The sequence below is a fragment of the Adiantum capillus-veneris genome, chromosome 3 (genome assembly GCF_014529385.1).
Source record: "Adiantum capillus-veneris isolate H3 chromosome 3, ASM1452938v2, whole genome shotgun sequence".
Lineage (NCBI taxonomy): Eukaryota > Viridiplantae > Streptophyta > Polypodiopsida > Polypodiales > Pteridaceae > Adiantum > Adiantum capillus-veneris.
Window position 1 is genome coordinate 147,254,895 of NC_140933.1, and position 19,059 is coordinate 147,273,953.

Sequence of the window (19,059 nt, forward strand, 5' to 3'; positions counted from 1 at the left end):
ACTTTCAAAAAGCTCTTCATTTTCCCGTCACAAGGTCATGAAAAGTAACGAAATAAGTAGCAATCATGACCTTAAGAACTAGAATATCTTGTACTCTTATTATCAGAAAATTCATTTCTGATAGTCACTACAAGTGCACTGTCACAAAACAGGCACCACGTGCCAATAGAAAAGAACAGACTGAACAAACTTTTAGCACTTCAATAACAACTGCACTGAAAGAGAGAACACACACGACACGGAGTGGCGGAATTCCACCCCAAAGAGTATTGGCCCCAAACCTTGGCGGCGTCCCTTCCGGTATTTCTTTATATTTCAACAACTGAGTACAAGCCGGTACTCCATCCTCTGCACCCTCGTCCACAAGCACACAAGAGAATGAGCCTTAGCCTCATATTTAAAGGCCCTAGGCCCAAAAGCAGTTTACATGAAAAGCCTTAAACTCAAAAGCAACTCGTCCAAAAAGCATATGGCCCCAAAAGCAACCAACGCAATTTACGAAAATACGTGCAACTGCCATTTAAGCAAGCCAGCTTGCCAAGTCCTTGGAGTGTGCGGCTTGGTAGCTATAGACATCAACATCAACATGGCCCTGATTTTGAGAAAAACAGTGACTCGAAACAAATCTTGGATCCTTCTCTTGCAAGTGATCTTTTTGGTTTATGCACTGTAAGACATGAGCGGTGAAGACGAGAGCGCGCCCGGTGCACGATGAAGTAAGGGTGGGAGTGGCTAATAAGTTCGGGGTCGGGACCCAAAGATACTTCAAATAAGATTCCAATAGACTTTGGAAGTGCCGGTTTGCTCTATCTGCTCTTTTGTAGGACCGGTATGCTTTCAGAAAATCACACGGCTGATACTTTGATACCACTGTCACAAGATGGGCACCACGTGCCAATAAAAAAGCTCTCTCTCTCTCTCTCTCTCTCTCTCTCTCTCAAACACATTCTCTATTACTTTGACCCAATGTAGGCGCCCAAAGGAGCCTACCTACTGGGAAGTAAATATGATACAAATGCCCGAAGGCAAAGTACAAGGGTGCTCGAACACATAGAACCTATAAAGAGCTGAGGCCATCAAAAACTGAAACATAACACCCATAGGCTGGAACAACTATATAACTGAAAAAAAGCAGGGGAAAACCCCCTCCTTATGGGGGTAAAAGTGCCTTGGGAACTGGGTGGAGAGCCGAGAGAAGAAGGTATCCACGATGGCTCTGGAAGATAGGCACCTCATAGCTGACGAGCGAAGAGTCCTCCAAGTAAGTGATAAGGGGACAGCTATGCTCAAGATGCAAGGCGACCAAGAAGAAACTGAACCAGTAGAAAAGAGAATGAGTGAGAAGAAGCACGTTGGTAGACACTTGAGAGAGCTACTGCAATACCACAAGCCAAAGGCAGACCGAGGTACGGAGAAGGTGGCAAATTGCAAGCAAAGCCTGCTCTCAAACAACTAGTAACAGGTCGGACAATGTCGGGGAGGCCAAGTCCGATCAGCAGTCTGCCAGACGACTCATACTGTAGAAGGAAGCAAGCCTGGGAAACAATCATCGACAGCCTGGGGATCCTCCAATGCAGAGAAGAAGTAGGAGCAAAGTGATGAGCTGCCTTCTAGCATCATGGATGCTCGACCCAGACCTTTTGAGCAGCTATATAGGTGACCCTCGCGGTCACCTCTCAAGGCATAAATCAGTACCCTGCAGTACAAGTACCAGCACCACCCACATGCTTTCACGTTATCCTCTTTAGCATCATCCATAGCATTTTTCCACCAAGCACCCAATCAGCCCTAGCGATTTTCGCCTACAGCAGCAACAGATCATCAATGAGGTGCCAGATCGGCCCTAGCGTTAGTAGTTTCAGGCTTCAGCCCTCAAGCACAGCAGATCAGCCAGCATTTCAAGCCCTTTTCCGCCATCGTCTTCAGCACCCTCGACATTGTCATTAGCAGATCAGCCCCTAGCCTCGTCAACTTGCAGATTCCTCTCAGCATCCCTAGCGTTCTGCATTTTCAGCTTTTAGCCTCGCAAATTCAAGCACCTACAGCAAGATCCATCATCTCAACATCTAGGACCATTGTATTAGCACTTATGCAATCTAAAGCAAATACCTCTCTAGCGATTGAGAGGGGAGCCCTTGGAGGGGGATTTGAGATGCCATCCGGTGTTAAGTCTTCTTCTCTCTCTATCACTCACAAAACCTTCACTCATAGTATCTCTATCTCCTCGTTTTTTTTTTTGCAAGTCAAAGAGGCTGATTCTATTACTTGAAAGTCTCCCAGAACGCGCAAATGGTGCCTATTGTGAAAGCAAGTACATCACTATTCACATAGCAAGCCCGTAGGCATCAAACGGAAAATTGTAAAGCAAGATACAACTAGGCACATGCCAAACGGAAAAGACTAAAGGCCAGGGTAAAAAGAACCCTGGCAAGCTAAATGGAGAGAGGATGGCAGTAACTTTTGAAAGATAGGCACTTAGAGCAAAAGCCCATTCAACAATTGTAAATCAAGAACCAGAGCCACCTGCGGTGAAGATGACAGTGAGCAGCTACGAGAAGCTCGGTGTTGGGCCCGCCAACTGGTAAAATCTGACAACAAAACATAATGGAGGAACAGAAGGGACAGAGCATATTCCTCTCATGAAGTAAAAGGAACCTTGAGTATGCACTGAGCACTCATCCTAAGTTATCACAATAAATCACTTCCGCTGCACATTACATCACTGATGGGTCACAACTTATTGGCTCCTTTCACTCTGCACGAGATGCATTATACAATGGTTAGTATTGATGGTACCTCTAATCATGGAGAGGATGGGTTGACACGACAATTTTTCTTGTAGTTTTGGGATGTGCTTAGTCTTTGGTTTGCAACATATTTCTGCTACACAGGGTTCATACACAAAGGCGGACGTGCGTCTTCTCTCTTGACAATCGAGACCGATCACTCTCATGTCTTCCGTGTATAAGATCTTGGCCCACATGATAAATAAACGCTTGAGACCTATTTTTCGACCTCATCCATGCTTCACAAACATGTTTTGTGCAGGATAGGTGCATTTTGAAGAGCATTTTTACCTTTTATGAGGCAGTTGAGTGGGCGCGACAATCGAGACAACCACTGACTATCATGCTTCTCAATTTTGAGAAGACATATGATCGAGTGGATTCTGGTTTTCTAGGAAAATCTCTGTAGGTCAAAAGTACAAATCTAAGACGCATTCCCTTGCATTTTAGAAGCTTTCCAGTGAGTTGTAAGTAAATTTCAACGTGCTGTAAGTTTTTTGGTCACTAACACGTGCCCAAACTCTTGTATAACCACCCCAAGGCTTTTCCGAAGCTTCGCAAGAGTTATCTTATAGTTTAGGTGCAAAACACTAAACCTGCAAATAAACGCAGCAAGCTGAAATTCCTTGTTTTGGATCGTTTTGAGCGGAGCAAACACATCTAAGAGTGTCTTAGGAGATCCGGCACGCAATGGGACGCTTCTCCCTAGATTTGAACGAGTTTTCACGCGAGAAAATCTCCTGTTTTGCAATCTGTCGCGATGGAATTGTGCGTACTTGTGGGGGAGTAGCAATTAGCTAATCCGGTTCCTATTCAGGAGGCTCTTGCCCAAGCAAACACGCATAAAACCCACAAGACTGTACATAGTCATCTGAGGAGCCCAACTAGTGGGGTATTACCATATATGTAAGGGGGAGAGAGATGCACAAGGGCAGAATCATTGCGCTACATGAGACAAGGGAGAAGGCAAGCTTTCCATTAAAGCTATGAACCTGAAAATCCACTCACAAAATGAAAGACTCAACCCTCTCTCTCTTTTGAGCATCCCCAAACTGGGAATGAGCTTCTGGAGTGAGTTGTCCTGCAGGTTTCTCTCCTACTGACATGTGTCCACTATGCCCATTATGGTCCAGTTTCCTAACCCCTCCCAACTTACTAAGTTGTCATTGACTTGTTGCATGGCCCAAATTTCATTTAGGCGCACGCGTGCTTCCATACACTCATAAGAATTTAGTGCTAACTGGTCCGACTAATCACGAGCTGACCGACCTAGATTCTCGTGTCGGAATATCCTTGCGCGCAAAAAGGCGCTCAAGAGAGTATAACAAACTCCCGTCCACTTCCTAAAAAGGAAGTTGGTTCATCTCATTCCATTCAGCATAAAAAAATTCGACTGGTAGATGACCCACCTTAGCATAGGTCTGCATCTTCGTGTGTTATCCATGTACCCAAAGGTGTACATAATTCTTAAGCTGTGTTAGAGTTTTGGTAAACCTGGGAAATTACCTTCCCTTCGTAAGATCCTTAGAGCGAAGACGCACAACCTGACGATCCCTTGGCTCAATCTTAGAGCAAAACCCGCTCATCAAATAAACTAGGATTTCAATCCTTGGATTTCTCGAGCACAAGCCATAGCCGTCGCTTGTTCCTTCCCTCGTAAAGAGAGTGTTCATTCACTTGTGCGAAAAGAACTACCATGTCTTCCCTTACCGGGTAGGGGGTGTTGGTCCATAAGGTACTCAAGCTTAGTGAAAGCTTTACTTTGCTTGAAAGCTCAGAATGGTTCCTTCATAATTTCCTACCTACACTAGCAGGCAATCTGTTCGAGAATTACCGGATACCAGATCAATCATGGACCTTCCGGATGGTTAAGCAAACCAAGTCATCGCATAAAGGAATGTTTCAACTCAATTCTACTCTCATTAACACTCGAGAGTGACTGTCTTGGTTAGACACATTTATATACCTCGTGCATAAAAGCAATACGCAGTTTTCGAATCCCTCAAAGATTTAACTTTGATCAAAGACTTGCCCTCTCACTTAAAGTTTGAGGGTCTTCTAATCAAAAACTGAGGAGTTAGATTGAATTCCCTTACTCCAAACTTTCTTTGGATAGCCACATATCCGTCGAGGAGGGATAACAAAAATTTGATGTTTTTGTGTTCAATGGTTCCCGTCCAACTGTGGGGATTAGATTCTATGTACACTGAGGTGTACACTGTCAGCTTGCATTGCTGACTCCACCATCCGCTGCAAAGTATCTTGCAGATGCGTCTACAAAATTCGGACAAGAGTCCTTCATGGAATTTCTTCATCTTTCCTCCCTTAAAGAGGATCAAGAGTGAAGCTACCTTGGTAAGAGTGAACCACTACTTGCTTTGACTCGCTATGTTCCTATTGGGCAAACCGATCCCAATCGTCTTGGATGCCTTCCTCAAAGTGTAGAGGAAAAAAAAATTGTCAAAAAATTCAGCCTTGAATTGAATCCAATTCTTGTTGTAAGTTCCTTGTAGAGCTTTGGTATACCACCAAGTACTTGCAATCCCCCCGAGGTTTTTGGTCACATGCCTCACCTTCGACGTTTCTGAGAAATTGCGATTTGCAAAGGCAACTTCAAACTATCGAATGAAAGCGGTAGCTTTCAGGACATCTTCCCTTCCGTCAAAATTATCAAACTTGACTGGAATGTTCCTAGGTCTAGAGACCTCCTTCATATCCTTCCCGAAATAACGGAATTTCTTGGCTATGGTTCATGGATATGTCCTAGGTTCTGAAGGATCTTCAGCATTCCGCTCTTCGGATTCTCTAGGTTCTTGAGCATCATGCTCTCGCCGCCTTCTCAGAGAATCCCAAGTCTTGTGTCGACTTCTTGCAAAGAGAAAAATTTCCCCAACTCTGCGAACTTTTCTTGCAGGGCTTAGGGTTCTGCCTGCTTACTTCTCTCTTGGCTTGTCATGGCTTCTTCCCATATCTTCCCAGAGTCGTCCTCCTTTACAGAGAAAGAGAGGAGACCATGCTCTGATACCACTGTCACAAACGGGAGCGCATAGCAATATAAACACATTCGGATAAATAGGATTTATCACTTATCACTGAAGCAAGAGGATATAGAGAGAAACAGATAGAGAGAGAGAGAGAGAGAGTGAGAAGATCGACACAGTACTTGGGACCAGAAGATGGGTTGGTCCCCCCTGTAATAGTATCTTTATTATTGAGGAGAAGTCTATAGAAGCACTTGAACCGAACGTATTACCACGTTCGTTCGAGAATAAGACTTGATGGTTCCTGGAAGCCTCGGCTTCCTATTCCTAGGGCAAAACCCTATTCCAAGGAACTTTCGTTCCTTATTCCAAATCCTCGAGAATCAAGGTTCTCGCCTCTGGATCCAACCTTCCAGACTCAGGGCATGGCATCCCTGCAACCCTTTTCTAACTCTATCCAAAGTCCTCTTCTCACAGAACAACTCTTCTTTCCCGCACGCGAAGTCCTTACTTGGAAATCTCGACTTCCGGATCACAACTCGAGAGGCTACCTCTCTCCGATCCGTGGATCTACTTCCCAAACTTGGGTACGAAACCCTTGGGCTGATCTGGCTCTAGTTCCTCAGAGCGCTTTCTCCTGCAGAGGCTCATGCCTTCCTCTGTTCCTACTCCCTCACTAAGAGGAAGTACACCTGCAAACAAATACTTAGCGGTCATAACATGAAAATAGTTACCTTCAAAGTCTCGACGCTCACGCAACTCGGTTCTCGAAAAGCAATTCCCCAGAAGAGGTCTCTACAGAGAAAATCCTCTCTTCCAATCCTACACACAAAAGAGGTGTGTTCTCGGGTTCCTTCTCGTAAATCACCCCCGTCTAATATCTTGAGAGTCTACCACTCTCGGATCCGTGGAAAACTTCCTAGACTCGGGTACGAAACCCTTGGGCTGATCTAGCTCTAATTCCTCAGAGCGCTTTCTCCTGCAGAGGCTCATGCCTTCCTCTGCTCCTACTCCCTCACTAAGAGGAAGTACACCTGCAAACAAATACTTAGATGAAAATCCTTACCTTCAAAGTCTCGACGCTCGAAACGCGACTCGGTTCTCGAAAAGCAATTGCCCGAAAGAGATTTCTACATAGAAAATCTTCTCTTCCAATCCTACACACAAAAGAGGTGTATTCTTGGGTTCCTTCTCGTAAATCAGCCCCGTCTACAACCTTTATGGGCTGAAAACAGAGAAAAAAAAAGCAGCTTGTCGTGATGGAAACACGCTCCGTAGGCACTTCTTCGTGAGGGAACTCGCGCACTTGGTCTTGGCGACATCTCGTACACTTGGGGCAGACATGGGCATCACCGGCAACGTCTTCTTTGCGACTGAAATCTGCGACAGCATCTTCTCCTTGCAAAAATTGGTCGTCCCTCTGGGAGAGGGCGTGTGATGCTTTTAAAGCTCCCTGGCCACAGCAAAGATAGCAGAGCATTGCTGCCCATGTAGAGATCGCAGCCATTTTTATTTTATTTTACTTTTTTTGCGTTGTTCTGCCAGAAAAAGAGAGAGAGAGAGAGAGAGAGAGAGAGAGAGAGAGAGAGAGAGAGAGAACGCTGGCTGATATGTTGCTTTATTTGTCAACTGGCTGCCCACTTATTAAGTGGGCGGCCGGCGTATTTTAAAAATAGTCTGAATCTGCCCAAAAACTCAATAAAACCTTATAAGTTAAAAACAATGCTTTCACAGCACTTCCCAAGCGTCCCTGGATGCAATCACATGCACAAATGCAATGCAGACATAGACTTCCTCGCGGGAAAGCATCTGCTTTCCCGAAAAGCAATCCCGAAGCATATGTTTTTCCTCAAAGTTTCCTCTGAACCCATCTTCATTCAAGTGCTTTCTTTTCCTTGTGCACAATTTCAACACAGTTCGGAATTTCCTCTGGACTATGGATGTCACCCACCTTGTGACGCATCTGAAATACCCATCACCTAGTCCTTTCCTACCGAACTTACGGTACAATCTCCTTCGTAATGCTCTATGTCACCCATCCTATGACGCATCAGAGATGTCCGTTCAGGGATGGTCGGATACTTCTTTCCGATGCTCTCTGTCACCCATCCGATGTGACGCATCAGAAGTACCCGTTTCCGGTGGCCTTACAGATATTCCCGTTCTTAGTGCTCCCCTCATTACTCTGAATGACGCACTAGGAATACTTTGTACTCGAATGTCTCAAGTGAGAAAAACCCTCTCACTTAAAATTCCAATAATTCATTTAGAATTATTTTTCTTGGTGTCCCAAGCGAGAAAACCCTCTCACTTATAAATCCAATAATTCATTTAGAATTATTTTTCTGTCAAATAAAGCCGATTTAGCAACAACCACCTCCAAAATAGTAGGCAACGGAAGGGTCTAATGCATAGCTTGTTCATTACTCCCTTGACCATTCACAGATTGTTCTTGTTCGAGTACAGTAAGTTGATTTGGATCAATGGAGACCACTGGTTGCTCAATCACATGGGCTTTTCCTCGAGCATCAGCATGAGAAATCTCCTTTTCCTGCAACAGCTCAAACATGTCGTATGTCCGAGCCCAACACTGTGCAGGAGCCTGTAAGAACTCCTGTATCCTTGGGTTCTTGACCAACTGCTAAAAAATTTCCGTGTAGATAAGTAGTTGAGCTTTAAACAACATGTCCACTTCCATAAGAGTTGTGAGAACTTTCTATGTGCCATGTGAGGAAGATCCCTCTTCAATTATCTTGTCTCTCTTCTCTGCCATAATGATATGCTTTGTGTTTCTTTCACCCGCAACAATCCACGCTTCACTCTTTGAAGAAAGAGTGACTATCCCGTCGATGGAACCATGTATCACCCAGTACACAATAGAGGTGGTACTAATTCAATTACCTTTTAATTTCACACAGAGGTTTGAAAAGAAGAGAGAACACAAGTACGTCCACCAACTAGCTTGTCACTGCGCACACAAAGACCAACACCCTATAGGCCCCAAAGACTGGCGCCCCTTTCGATAATTCTTTATTCAATTGGAAAACAAACGATCCGAACAATTAGACCAAACTCCCACCAAAAAGTCCAAACCTGTCAAGGGCTGAATTTGCAGGTTTTTGACCCAATTTCGGCAACATAACATCGCAAAAATTTCTATAGGTCAAAAGTACAAATCTAGGACGGCTTTCCTTGCATTTTAGAAGCTTTTTGGTGAGCTGTACGTAAATTTCAGTGTGCTGTAATGTCCTGTTTTTGTCACTGACAGGTGCCCAAACTGCTGTATAACCACCCCAAGGCTTCCCCAAAAGCTTCCCAGGTGTTATCTTGCGGTTTAGGTATGAAACCCTAAACTTGCAAATAAACGCAGCAAGGTAATATTCCCTGTTTTGGATCGTTTTGAGTGGAGATAACACGTCTCTGAGTGTCTCAAGAGCTCCAGCACGCAATGCGACACTTCCCCTTTGATTTGGAGGAGTTTTCACACAAGAAGACTCTCCTGTTTTGCAATTGGTCGCGACGGAACTGTGCATGCCTTGTTGCACCTAAAAATCCACCCACAACATGAAAACTCAGCCCCCTCTCTCTCTCTCGGGTGCCCCCAAGCTGGGAATGAGCTTCTGGAGTGTGCGTTGTCCAGCAGGTTGCTCTCCTACTGACATGTGTCCACTATGCCCCTTATGGTTCGATTTCCTTACCCCTCCCAACTTATAAAGTTATCAGTGACTTGCTGCGTGGCCCAAATTCCATTTAGGCGCACACATGCCTCCACACTCATTAAAATTCAGTGCTAACTGGTCCGACCAGTCATAGGTTGACTGACCTAGATTCCTGATGTGAGAAACCCGTTTTGTTGTAGCCGTTTCACAACAGCCATGCAATGTCCACTTGCACCTTTTCAAGGGTTTCAGGGAAAACAAGAAAAAATAAAATAAATAAAAATATGTAATACATATTTAAAGAAGGCAACAGGAAAAATACACCCCTTGATGACAATGTCACTCTTCTTGCAAGGTACGACTCCACAGTTTCGCCATCTTGCTGTGCCTTTGGATGGCTCACCAGATTTGTTGGAGACACATTGACACACATACTTTGTATAGTTCATGGGATGCTCTCACAACCTTTTGCTTAGCCAATGGTGCTCTTATCAATCTTTTGGTTTTCTAGCAGGAAATAACAAGTACTATCAGTGGGGTGTACATGCCAATTTCACTTGGTTAGCCAAAGGACAAACTTGTAGATAATTAGGTTCACACGTTGGCATTGATGTGATCTATAAGCAACAATTTGAGCTAGTTTACAGTCTATCAAGAGGAAGCTTTGCCATTGGTCTTCCTTGAGTTTGTCTTTGGTTGGAAGAGCTCTTGTGGTAAATCAGGTTCTTGCGAAGGCCAGGTTTACTACATCCTCCATGACTCTTCACTCTGGAGTCATGGCACGTTTGCGTCGCTTAGTGCACAACTTTTTGTGGAGTGGGCCAGATAGGTCTTCAGTGCCAAGCTGGTACCAAACGTACTGTACGTTGTTCCGCACAAGAAAAATCTTTATGTACATAAAAATACGTACTCTTGTAAAAAAAACTCAATTTACCAAACTTTCTAGGACATTTCTGATAAAAAACAAGAGAGGGCAACAACTTTTAGAGACATTTAAAGAAATGTTTTACAAGACAACCACATACTGTGTAACTACTGCAAGAGACTTCAAAGTTTAGACGACATTGATGATTGAATAGGCATATTAAAGCTCAAATGAGAACTGGTTTGGTCGTCCATAAGTCAGCAAAAATGCATCAAAAACCCTCAGCCACGCTTATCTCCCAAAAAGAAAAAATTTAAAAAGTGCCTTGTACTGATCGATCTATACCGTACGGATCGTACAATACGTTCGTACAATACGGAACGGATCCATACATACGTTCTGATCCTACCTTGGTCTTCACACACACAACCGCAAGTTCACTCGCACACAATGATCTTGCCTAGAGAGGATGGCGGTCTGGGGATCAAAGGCATTACGTTTGCAAATCACGAAGGAAAAGTTAGATGCTGATGATGTCAACTCTTTTCTCATCGAGGAGGAAGCCATCTTGCTCTCCCAAGGCAAGGTTCGAGTTTCGAAAGTGATGAATCGGCACATGCTACATTAGAAATCGACTACTGATTTTCTCTCATATGCCTTAATGCTTAATTGGACTGTATTGTACAAGTGAGGGTATGCAACTATGACCTTCTTGATCATGCACGTCCCTCTAGAGGATTACAAAATGCCAGGCTAGATCCTAAGCTAACTAAGACTGATGCTAATCTGTAGCAGTAGCCAGTATAATAAGAAATGTTTCGTGTGTTTCGTCATTTCAACTTTCAAGGAGTTTCATTTCGTTTCATTTTCGAAAATGCCAAGACGAAACCTAATACAAAACGCATATATATATATATATATATATATATATATATAAAAGAAACTTAATATTTAGGAGTCTAGTAGGCGGATACATCCAATATAGGCGGTCATACAAGTGGTAAAATATGTTGCACATTATACACTAATGGCTAATTCTGAATTTTGAAACTTAGACCCCTTTTTCTTTTCAACCTAAGAAACATGTTTCCTCCCCTATTTTGAGTTTGTTTCAAAAAGTTTCGAGCGGCTTAGGTTTCGTTTCGTTTCAAAGGGACGAAACGCATTTTCATGTATCTATGGCAGTAGCTTGTCCAAGTGGCTCAAGTGCAATGTGCATGTGGCATCCCCCTTGGTTGCCGAACTTCTTCCTATGGATGCTTTCTGTACTTTTGATGTTGAATGCTTCTGATGCTTGTGGATGCATAAACCGATGAAAACTCCTCCAAATTGGCGAGTAATATGGATGTAGGTACTACTCTGCAATGTAAACACCAACCAGCCGAGTTACTACGCAGCCTTACTATTGTTGCAGAATACCAGCCTTGAAGCTGACTCTGTCTTGTGAGTACGTACTATCACCCGAATGGTCCTACCGTGAAAACATTGCGGGTGAAGATGAAAGGTAAGGGGGCTTTGGAGGTATTTCCAATGGGAAGAGAATGCACGCTACATGTGAATGCAAATGCAGAAGAGAGTTAGGGATCCTGTCTACAACTCCACATAGAAGGCAAGCAAATCTTGGTACTCAAGATCTGAACCTTTGTGCTAACGTGTCAAGCCACTGAAGAACGGAGCCAACTTGCAAATCCTTGACGAGGGGCCTAAACCCTAGAAACAACAGAAGCAGTAGAAGAAGTTTTACCAACTTCCAAAGTCTTGCCGAGTGGCCTATTTTTTATGAGGAGTTCCCACCAACTTATGGGACCCCGTTCAACAGGGCCCAAGTGTCACAAACTGATGACCTAGCATGTCTGCCCGGACATAAGTTGTTCCAACTTATGGGGTCCCGTCCATGGGGCCTAAGGGACGCAAAAGACGTTAAAAAAAATATAAAGCAAGGCCTAAATTTCTGTGGACTGCTGACGTGGCAGCTATGAGAGTCCGCGTGTGCGGAAGCGAGAGAGAGAGAGAGAGAGAGAGAGAGAGAGAGAGAGAGAGAGAGAGAGAGAGAGAGAGAGAAACGCAAGATATGGTGAAGAGGGGGCGATCAGCCCCCCATGACTACCATGAGCAGAAGACCCTATCAATACATCAGATGATCTCTGTGTGATGAGAGATGTGGAAGTGGATATCCCCCTAGCCCTATAAATAGGTGCCCAAGGGGAGGTAGGGTGTCACGTGACACATCCCAACCCTATGTGTCCGTGGACAAGCTACACCACAGCAAGGTTCAGTCAGTCCGATCAAGTTAGATTAGCAGTGATCTAGCACTTTTGTGAGTCTATTCGTAGACCGTGCATGCCCAGTCACTTAGCATAGATGCATATCCTCTGGTTGCACACAGCATGATCATCGGAATTCCCATCAGAATCCATTAGCATCAGTTAGGGGAATTTTCCAGTGCACTTAACCTATTTTCCTATTTATCGGTTATTTTCACTTATTATTTTTAAGTGACTTTCCTACAAAAGTAGGTAGGGCAATTTTGCTAAGTTAATATATAAGCAAACCAAAGTTCACACTTTCTGGCAGAAGAGGCAGCAAGAGCTTCCTGCTCAACAAGCAACTTCTCAGCAGTACCCCCTCAGCATCAAGACCCATCGCCGACCATCTTCCCCCATCTGGCGTTTTCCTCCACAGCAGTCAGCTATCGCCATCAACCCTTGTAGGCTGGCGTTTTTGGGACTCAGGCAATTCAGCCCATCAGCGTTTTGCTCACAACAGCCATGCCTATGCAGCGTTTTCACTAACGCTAGGCTCTGCACCAGATTTGCCAATTTCAGCCCAGCCTTTCCAGCGTTTTCAGCCCAATCCACTAACGCCAGAAAGTCTGCAGTTCAGCCTCGTAGAAACACAGTTTTCAGCAGTTAACAAAGTAGCAGTTTCCCCCCAAGAAGGTTGCAGATTAGTTCCCCATTTTCAGCCATAAGAACACAGCCCAAAACAGTCATTTTCAGCCCTAAAACAGTCCAAGAATTTCAGCCTAAAGAAGATCACAGATTCAGCCATCCAGTCGTCGTCGTCATCACCGTCGTCGTCATCGGCATAGTCCCATTGCATCAGTCCATTGCATACGCATTGTACACCTTTGTGCAATCAAAGTAGACCACTCTCGCCGACGAGAGTGGGGCCTTCGGAGGAGGGTTTTACAACCTCTCGGGTGTCGTATCTCTTCTCTCTCCTTCTCTCAGTCTCATTCACTTGCACGCACAATATCCACTCACTTTGTTCGTGACCACAGCACTCTACAAGACGGAAAGCTCTCTCTTTCCCTAAAGAACTAAAAGGAACCTTGAGCAATAAAGATCACTAATCTTGAGAAAATACAACATTCATTCCGCTGCACCTAACATTGGTATCAAATCTTTGGAAGTGTTCTGCATTACTCAAGGAAAGAACCACAAGAATTTTTTGCTTCTTGTGATCACACGAACCCAAGTTTACATGGGCGTGGCGATTCCTAATCGTGTTTTGTTGAAGAGTGACAGGAATCCCAAGAAAGAAGGGCTTGTCCAGCCTCCCCTTGTGTCTCTTTTCACTCATTGAGAGCGGACCGTGCACTTAGTGGCCGGCCAATCGGTGTGAGGTGGGAAAAAGCAACCTTGGTGTGAGCGCAAGGCCGCCAAGGGGTGCGCCCGCAGAAAGGAGTAGAACTCGGGTGAAGAGAAGATCCTTCTCCAATGCGATTTGCAAGCGAAAGAAAACCTCAAGAACCCCAAGAACCCAAGACCCTCAAGACTCAAGAACCTCACGAACCCAAGATTCTCACGAATCAAGGACCTCAAGAACCTCAAGACCCTCAAGAACCCAAGTTCCTCGCGAGCTTAAGACCCCAAGATCATAATGCATGGTCGTCACCCGAAGCGGCATGGATACTTTGCATTCAGGTGATGAGCATGAGAGAGGCGATGAAGGATTCTCCCCACCAGGAGGTTTTTCCAACCCTTCCCCTTCGCAATCTACGCCAGACCTTATGGAGGCAATGATGAAGCAAATGATGGCCATGATGGATAGACAGGAAGACAAGCGCCTTGCTTTAGAACGCGAGCGCGACGCAAGAAAAGAAAGAAAAGAACTAAGGAAGGAAGAAGCGGCAGCAAGAAACGCAGCATTGGAGGCCGATCGTGTTGCGCATAGATTGGCTATGGAGGCCGAGCGTGAAGCTCAAAGGGAGCTTCACAATCAAGAATTTATTGCCCAAGTCCTAGCCTCGAAGACCGATCCACCCAAAGATCGTGGGAGTTCGTCAAGTGGCGCAAGCCATGACGCAGATTCCAACCATCCAGTTACAGAAAAGTTGATTTTCAGTAAGTATGACGGTAAGATGGATGCTACTGTTATTCATTCTTGGTTGCATCAATTTAATGCTTATTTTGCGACAACTAAGAAGACGAGCAATAGCAAAGTTTTGACGGCAGCTATGTACCTTGCCGGTGATGCCATTAATTGGTACCACGCATGGCAAGAGGCACAGCTAGCCGCGCACCTAGAGGCAGCCGACGATTTCACGCCCCTCTCTTTTAGTTGGGCTGATTTCCAAGACAAGCTCAAGGCGCAGTTTATGCCCCCTCAGTACCTCGCACAGTTGAAAGACGATCGGCGCGCTCTCAAGCAAAATTGTATACAATTATGTCTTTTTCTGATCATGTTTTGCAGCTAGGTACCCAACTACGCATGTCGGATGAAGAGCGAAAAGAGGCTTTTCTCTTTGGATTGGACGAGTATAACAAGTACGATGTCGAGGTATTCGATCCAATCGATCTCAACAAGGCGGTAGCGATTGCTCTCGCACAGGAGATGAAGCACAACAAGGGAAAGCCTAAGGAGAACAAGACTTCCACAAGTACCTCGCAGACTCCTCAGAACGGTAAGAACGGTAAGAATGGTAAGAATGATAACTCTTCTAACCAATCTACCAACAGTATCTCATCAAAGAATTCTTCCAAATGAATCTAAGGGTAAGGCTAACACAACTGCTAAACCTAAGCTTACTCCAGGTGAAAAGGTAGCACAAGGAATTGTAGGAGGTTACATCACTTCGGAAGAACAAAGCACTTATTCTAAGGAAGGTCGTTGTTTTCATTGTCACATTAAGGGTCACATAAAAAGAACATGTCCTAAGCTTGAATCGAATGAATCTAAAGAACCCACAGCACCCACTACCACTGTCAATGCAATGAATGATAACACGGGTGTGCCCAAAGTTTCTCAGGACCCTCCCATTGATGATTCTCTCATTAAATGTTATGGTCGTACATCGGGGCACCGTTTTGTCATATTGTTTGACCCAGGTAGTATGCATGATGTGATTAGTTCCTCTCTTGTTGAGAGAGTCCGCCTCAAAGTTAGTCCGAGATCTCCTATCGAGGTCTCTGGCTTTCGTCCTGGTATGGACGCTCTCATCACCGAGGAATGCCTTGATGTGTTATTTGCAATTAAACAGACTGCCTTCACTAGAAGATTTGTTGTTTCTCCTCTCTCAGGATGTGATATGATTTTGGGCATTCGATGGTTTCGTGATAATGACGCTCTCATGGATTTTCTGACTAACACTATAACTCTCAATGCCAAAAGTGATTCTCCTATTGTCATTCATGGAGAGGACATTGCTCATTCTCCATCTCTCATTGCTAATATGCAGGACAAGATTGAAAGGATTCGGGATAAGGAGATTCTCTCAGTCTCTCTTTCTCCACAACATGACACACAAGATTTGCATGATTGTGTGAAGCATGATGATGATTTGATTGACCATGATTTGCATGATAAAGACAAGCATGTTGAATTGCATGAACAAGATGTGATTGTTCACAAGGATGATGAGTTAGTGGATGCTTTTCCTAGCGAAGCTAACCTCGTTGTAGATTCGATCAATCACGAAGCTCTGATCTTGGCTTTCGAGTCGAGGTCCACAGAACCCCCACAAGACGCTTCGATCATTCAAGACGAACAGATCTTGGCTCTTGAGCCTTGGTCCAAAGAACCATCACGGGACGTATTATGTGTTCGCATGATTGATACGCACGCATTGTTCGAGTGTTTCATTCGTGAAGGTTTCCTGTATTTTAGTCAGCATCGTTATGTGATCCCTTTTCATGGATGAGCACGAGTGTATGCGGATTGTTCATGAAAAGTTAAGAAGTTTGTATGTAAGGAAGTCGCATTCCATATCTCTTCTTTGGCATGACACAGATTCCGAACGAGCACATGATTGTATAAGCACCAAGCATGGGCATTTCCATTGGGATTTGCCACAGTTGATTGATTTCGATCAAACAGACAAGATTCGACCTCATTGTTTGCATGTGTTTGATGAACGAGTTGTCACTCCGTCTCTATGTTCATCTACATTGCATACACAATCTTTAGAGACGACAAGATTTTTTTCCTTCACTTTACATGGAATGGATATGTTCATGGTTTTGTGTTGGAGATGGTTTCAGGAATTTTCAGCCATGGAGATTCTTGAAGACGAAAGAAGCAAGATACTCGACGAAGTTGAAGCAAGGAAGGAGCTATCAAAGACTTTGTGTCGCTTTTGACGCGGCCCAAAGAAGCAAGCGTTGCAGACCTTTATGAAGTTCAAGTACCGCTCGACCCACACAGCAGAGTGGGCCGGCGAAGAGTCCCTTCCAGGATTCCGGATGCTGTTGGCGATCTCCCTCGACGCCATACAGTTCGGTACCAGTACCTCACTTTGAAAAGGAGGGGATGTCACGTGACACATCCCAACCAGAGTTACCCGAAACGCGGAACGGAAACGGCGTCTCCCTGCGGAACGGGGGAACGGGAATGGGCCCGAAACGGGAACGGCGTGGAACGGGAGGCTAAAAAAACACCCAAATATTATTTTTTTTAGCGTTATGTGTTTGAATACAAGTAGTATTAGAGTCCTTTGACTCTAATACCCACAAAAAACACAATTCGAAGACCATTTAACCTTATTATGACTTGATTGGGATGTGCGGCGCCCAGAGTACATAGCCAAATGAACAACAATGAGCAAACACAATGCCCATAGTACATACACAATGCTCTCAAATAATTGCAAGAGTAGTAGTCAGAGATAACACTTTGGAATTAATTATGGCTAACATAGTAACAAGCCTCAAGGGCCGCCAGCGGCCAAGGTGCTACAAAAAAACCAAAGGGGGGCAAAGTTCAAACCAGACTTCAGTGACCACAATACTCTTGCAAGCATTTTCAAATTTGCGCTAACGAAGACAAGATCATTAGCCTTCTCCACTCCAAGCCGATTCCTCTTCTTGGAAGCAATGTGGCTAAAGGTACTCCACAATTGCTCCAAGCATGAGGTACTAACTGACTGGCTGAGAATACGGATCGCCAATCTCTGAAGCTCAGGGCCATCATAGCCATAGTCCTCCCACCAAAGCACTGAACCTATTTTCCTGCGATCAATCTGAGCATCTGGACTGCCAAATGACCCCCACATCTCTTTGTACTGTCTCAACTGATCTCTGACAATGCGTCGCCCATCTCTGTCTAGAACCATCTTGTTTAAGATCTCTGTAAATTGGTTCATGACTTCCCTATTTGTCTCTTGCCCTGCACCTTGGAACTCTGGATCCACCATGTACGCTGCCCCGTGTAAAGGAGAGGCATATGAATTCCACCTCGAGCTGCAAAGCGCATGGATCTCCTCATATCGCTCTGCGTTCGGCTCAAGCTGTGCAAGCTGCTCAATCATGCGGTCCATTGCCTCATAAATCTTGCCAATGCAAGGATCCATGCCATCCAGAACTCGAAGCAAATGAACCACCGGTTTTACCTGTGCGTCTAGGCTCTTGAGCTCCTTCCAGAACTCAAGATCCTCTAACTTATCCTCGCACAAAATCCTTGCAACTGTCTTTGCATAGGGGGGGGTGGTGAACTCATCACTGATGAAGACCTGTCGGACCGCATTTTGACATTCAGACAGCCTGCGCACAAGAAGAAAGTTGAATGGAAAGCGGGTATCTGAATACTTTAGAAGCACTTTGCCGCCCGACCTCTTGAGGTACTCACTCCGAACCAAGTTGTGATTGTTGATGAAAGTAACCATCTTCACTGCATCAACAATGACTGGAGCAATCCAGTCTAGCTTGCCGATGTCTTTTAGAAGGTTGTTCAAGTAGTGTGCCATGCAAAAGCACACTGTCACATGCGGATAGTGGCCCTCTATGATAGTTGCTGCTGCCCTGTTTGATGCCTCCCCATCTGTGACAAAGGCCACCACATGTTGCTCACCGATGGTTTCTATGGCCGCTGTCCACTCTGCAGAGAGGACATCGGCGGACTTGCCACTCTCAGTGGCATCATGAGAGTGCACAAAGTACATCTCTCCACTGGAGTATGCGACGAGACCATGGATAGATCTCTTCCTTGTATCGCTCCACCCGTCGGCAATGAGAGAAACGCCATGTTTTGCCCAAAGACGCTGAATGTTGAGGGTTGCTTGCTCCACGATAGCCTTCTCTCGATAAAGCAAGGTGGTTCGGAGAGCCTCTGAAGATGGCGGCACATAGCCGGTGCCATACTCTCCTATCCGTTGCACCATGACTTTCCAATACTCCGACCTATTTCGATCAAACATAGAAGAGGTTAGTATCAAAAAGGTGGAAACGACGATAACGGAAGAAATGAGAGAGAAGATTGATAAATCATAAAACAATGAACATACCTCACTGCGACAAATGGGATATGGTCGTGATAAAAGAATCGGGCCA

General features: G+C 44.8%; 1 protein-coding gene across 2 annotated transcripts in view; it reads right to left on the reverse strand.

The window, feature by feature from the left end:
• Window positions 1-276: 276 nt before the first annotated feature.
• Window positions 277-19,059, reverse strand: part of LOC147461889 (molybdopterin biosynthesis MoaE family protein) — a 39,176-nt gene continuing 20,393 nt past the window's right edge. The window contains exon 3 of one of the 2 annotated variants that reach the window (XR_015187650.1): window positions 277-870. The gene's annotated coding sequence lies outside the window, so the exon portion shown is untranslated. The remainder of the gene's footprint in view (window positions 871-19,059) is intronic. The other variant, XR_015187649.1, reaches the window with a different exon arrangement.